Here is a 5446-nt window from a genome sequence, read left to right on the forward strand (position 1 = left end):
ACATCATTGGCCACATGTGAGGCTTATGCTTCATGGACAGGCTGGGTGGGTTGGTTTAGTTTTATTTAATGAAAATAAGTGTGCAATGTGTTAGACAGGCATACTTTAGGTTGGCTCTGTTTTTACTGACAGTGAAGAGGGGTTTTTCCAGTCACCAAACTTTCTGTACAGGAGAGCTGAACATTGTGAGGCCCGAGTTTTATTTGAAGTCAGCCTACAGCAAAGGGTTGATACCAAAGAAATGTATAGGTACCTCAAAACAGCAAAATTTCCTTCCTTAGAATATTCCGTCTTTGTAGGACTGATGCCAAATAAGTCTCATGGTCTACAAAACCTTCAGCACTCCTGACCGATGGAATGGTAGATAGAAAAATATTGTCATTAAGCAATTTTTTTTTTCCACAACAGAGCAGTCTTCACTCTCCCCATAGCAGCTAGAGTCACGCTTTCATTTGTCTAGCACAGTGACAATTGAAATCTTGTAGTGAGATTGCAAACACTTTCAACGTTTTAGAATTTGTCCTTCGCCGTCTTATCACAAGACGTCTGTGGCTTGTTAGTGATGGGGTTGTGGAATATACATAACCAATAAATGCAAAATAACCCAAGCTTAGATGAACAGAAGGCTGCCACCAGGGTAAACAAAGTTGCTCTCTACTTCCAAACCTAATAAAGAAATTTAGCCAGTAAAACATTGCAGTCGGTAATCGTTCCATACTTGACAATTTATTACATTCCAGCTTTTATTTTATTTAAATTCACGGCTGTTGGCTTAAATAAGACTTTAAAAAAAAAGGAAAAACAAATGCACTGGAGGAGACGTGGAGAAAAGGACAGGGTCCCTTGCCTTCTGTAGTGTAATTTTTTTTTAAAAAGCATTTAAAGAATATATTTCCATCCAAAACTACACATTTGGTCTGGTGGATAGAAAAAAAAAATGTATTCACTTATATTACATCTATTTACAGCTTGGTTCTCTCCTTGATGCAAAAGTTCTTTAGTTTGACTTGCTGCTCAGTGTGAGCAAGAGACGTCAGATGAGTATAGTAGAAAACTTATTTTACTACAACACCCTTTGATTATGCAGAGAGGCAACATAATGGGCCAGGATGAATAGGTTGGAATGGTCATTCACCGATATTTAGATTTGGCCTTTTAACAGAATTAGAAAGGGGCAGGGGGAAGAGGTAGGAATGTAAGGAAAATAGACCTCAAACGTTTGACTTGGTCCTCCTGCCCATTCTTCATCCATGGAATAAATTCAAAACTTTAAGACTTGAGCAAATAAATCAATACAGGAGGCAGTGTAGGGTTGTCTTGCTTGGGGGTTGCAAGGCCCTTTCTTTCAAAAGTAACGGTCAATCTCAAGAATCTTCCTAAAAACTGTAGAAGGCATTCAATATTTCTATAAAATAATTTAGAGCAGCTCTGCACCAAACCCAAAAAGGTAAAAAAAATTCTAAAATGTCAAGCCTGCTAGCACGGTGCTTATTTGAGAAGATGGCAGTGTACAGAAGACCATAGTACAACTAGAACATGTTAATGAATGCTTGCACTGAACATATTGAAGTACTAGGCCTCCTAACACATTATTGAGGGTTTCCATCAGCTTTTAAAAAAAAAAAAAAAAAAAAAAAAAAAAAAAAACACACACACACTACCGGCTACTTTAAATAAAAATTCTAATATTTAGGCCTTTTTGGTAGATATAACCGTATGGTGCCATGGTGAGCTGTAAGCAAAGTGAAAGGCAAGGTTTAAAATGCTGGTTTAAGACCAAAAAGAAAAAAAATGGCTTCCTCCAGGGTCTGGTACCTAGCAGTACAAGTGAGACAAATTTGAGTTGGCATAAAGGTTTAAAAGTGGGCTTTGCTGTTACCTATAACCCTCCTCCCTTTCCCCACGTAGACCTTCCATCCAGTGCAATATATATATAAATTAATAAAAAAGAAAAAGCAGCAATCTGGGTTTAAAAAAAAAAAACAAACGTACACATTTCCAAAGGAAAAATCAGCATCATGTAACACTGCTATAACCCTTACAATGCTGGACGGCAGCAGTATCAGGGTTCAATGACTGGGGAACTCTCTTGCAGCCAGTGACAGGACTGAAGCACAGTGCTCATTCGGGACATACTGGTAGTAAGAGAGTTGCATACAAGTAAACCAACAGGCCTTGTGGGTACGTATATAAATACATATATTGAAAGTGATAACGTAGGGGGATATCGAGGAACCTGAAGTGAGCAGTACAGGAGTTTCAGCAAGAATAAGGCTGCTTTTGGTGCAGGCAATGTGGGCTTTTCATCCAGACGTCTTAACTTTTAGACAACATCCATTCTGCAACCCTTCCCAAGGTATTCCTAATAATCTTGATGTATAAAGATGGATCACCACACCTGAACCAGTACAGTGTTTCAGGTTGAGCTACTCGTTCTTCTGCAGGGTTTAATAAAAAGTAGTTAATGGAACAAGGGAAGGATATAGCCAGAAAGTTTGCCTAAGAGTGGGCAAGGATTAAAACACAGATCTGTGAATATATAAAGGAGGTGAATGAGAATAATAAGGGGTCTTAATCCATTACATCCCTGAAGCCAAATTCACCAGAAGGTCTGACGTGATGACCTTTTACCTCCTGGTTTGCTTCTCGTTTTTTAAGATACAAACACAAGCAAGTCATGAGCAATGGATGGATCATGACCGGATGTTATTCAGCATGAGACCGGATGAGTTTTTGGGGCCCAGAGGCGAGTTGGATTATTCCCTACTTCATTCTCATTCACAATTACTGTATTTCTTTAAATACAAATGATCATATTCGTACTTCAATGCCACCAAGGAGAAATTAACAAGTCTGTTAAGTCCTAAATCTGAACAAAACTTGACAGGTTCATTAAACCCAAAAATTCAACACACCTGTCAGGATTCACCAGAAATTTCCAAGTGGCTTTAACTTCTATGTGGATACTAGTTAAGGCGCTACTCTTGGATAGTTTTATGACAGTATGCCGAAACAGTGCCCAAAGCAACAGCAAAGAGGTAGAAATCCAATACAATAATTCCTGCTGTATAACCCTTAGTGGTGCCATTACTGTCATCTCAGAACCAAATCACTGCCTCCCACAATTATATGACACGTCTACATTTAGAAATTTCTCACTGAACAACCAGACAAAGCATCACACCTCAATCTCAAGCCAAAGTGATATTTACACCAGCGAGTCCCAATAAATAAAAGTCTAAAGCTGCACGGAAACCACCGCATTTAGGACCCACAATTTGTAACATTCAAGCAGTAAACAGTCTGACTGGAATAAAAGACTGGCAATCCAGTTATATAGCAAGACCAGCATGTGCGTACATAATACTGCTCGATGCTCCTTGCAGAGGTACTGAAGGAAAGTGCTAGGAGACTTTCTACAACCTTGCCTTATCCATTTGTCCTCAAAAGCTTGGCAGATCTATAACTTCACAGGTACCATTGTAATATCTTCCCCTGCACCTCATACACAGTTATTGGAACAATAATCGAATACCCGGTCATGCACATGCAACTTGTAGAAGAGATACAGACTAAGTACGGGCCGAATCAGCCTAGCATGTCATAACTTACTCCAAAGAAAGGTGAACTAGATTAGGACAAAGACGACCCCCACCTACTTCCACCTTCTGCCTTACTTGTTCCAAATGCTTGAACACTCCAAATACTGAACGCTAGCTTCCTAGAATGTACCCCCATTCTTGTTCCAGATTACACTAAACATACCTGGCACTTTATGGAGAGTAAAGACAGCAGGTCAGGTGATAAAGCCCAGTAAGTGGTACAGGAAACCTTTTGGCCTCCTTATGTTAAGGAAGAACAGGTGGTGGAGGAAAGCATGCTGGGACAAGTGGTCGTAATTAAGCTAAAATTCAGAAGCTGACCAAGAGATGATAGAAAGGCTACACTTTGCCGAAATTGCATTGGTCATTCCATTCTGTAAAAGGTATCGTTGGTGTTATTTCTGAATCACAGGGTTGCTCTTAAGTTTCCAAAAGTTAACTTTTCCCATCTACTCAAATGGGACGGACATTTAGCGCCAAGGTCTGTGTAACCTTGGGACCACTTATGTATTGATCGGCCATAAATATTGTCTGCTGCCTTTCCGGATCAAATCCTCCTATGGAAAGACTCTCAGGTGGTATTTGCGGCAGCTTCTATAGTAAAGCTTTGTGTATCTGTGAGCCAGTTTATGTAGAATAGGATGTTTTACATAGGAAGCGAGTGGTATTTATAGATTTTTATTTCAGGTTGAAGGGCAAAGGCCTCAAATAACTATCCAGCGATTTTTTATAAATCTTTGTCATGTACTTTTATCTTACAACCTTCCTTAACATTTGGAGAGCAAAGGGGTGCCCATCAGTTTGCTGGTTGGAAACTGGCTGAGTTTCAGGGTCCGCACAACAACCCATTACTTGATATTCCTACACATTTTACATAGACCGTGCTCTCTTGCCTACACTTGGTGTTGTAAAAAGGTGAAGTATACCTTAAATTATCATCCTAAGGAGTTTGATAGAAACTGGGAACCGTTATAGAAGCTATAAGCCAAAAACCTTACTTCACTAGACAGGGTGAGATCAACCCAAAAAGATCCATTTTATCTGTTTTCTGGTTTCATCAGGAGACGGTGTCAATGGAAGTCTTATTTGGCTCGAGCCACACAGGAGATGCAAGTGCAGTTTGTTGGCGGGAGAAGATATTAGGTTAATAACCTATTAAAGATATAGATGTTGTGATTCTGCTCAAAAGTTGTACCACACATCCTGTGAACACAAGAAAAATCACGCGCACACCTAGTGGTAAAGACAAAGTCAGCAACTTACTGAAAATATAGCCAAGCCGCAGCAGATAAAGCTAAATACAAAAATGGAATTGGAAGTTGTATTCGAGAATTAAAGATCAAAGTTTAGCCAAAATAAAAGTATTATGAGCATGGTTTTCTCCCAGAGATTGTTAAAAGTCTCCAGCCCTCAGGGAGGTCCTAACGCAGACAAAGTTCTGCATGCATCATCATCGTGGTTGGACTTTAATACAGAATCCCACCTCTGACACAGAGGGGGTCTCAGTCTATCTGGGGACTTTAACAAGTCAGCTAGGGTGTAACCAATTTTTGGGTGGACTTGATGTTAGTTTTTGTTCAACGATGGATAGTAAAAGTAAGCCGATATATTTCCCCCTTTAAACATCATGTCCAAGGTAATATGGAAGAAGTCTCCCAGCTTTAACCTTCCCAATTCCCTAAATCATAGCTCAGTGGTGCAGCCTCATTTACAACAGGGATTCTGTAATACCCCATCCCTCCCGCATCCCACCCACCCATCAATACCAGAAGTAATGGCCCTTTCAATATTTACACGTGCTTGACCCAAACAGGCTCCCATACCCCCCCACCCGACCCACTTTT

Source organism: Pyxicephalus adspersus, chromosome 10 (assembly GCF_032062135.1).
Source record: "Pyxicephalus adspersus chromosome 10, UCB_Pads_2.0, whole genome shotgun sequence".
In the NCBI taxonomy this organism is placed as follows: Eukaryota; Metazoa; Chordata; class Amphibia; order Anura; family Pyxicephalidae; genus Pyxicephalus; species Pyxicephalus adspersus.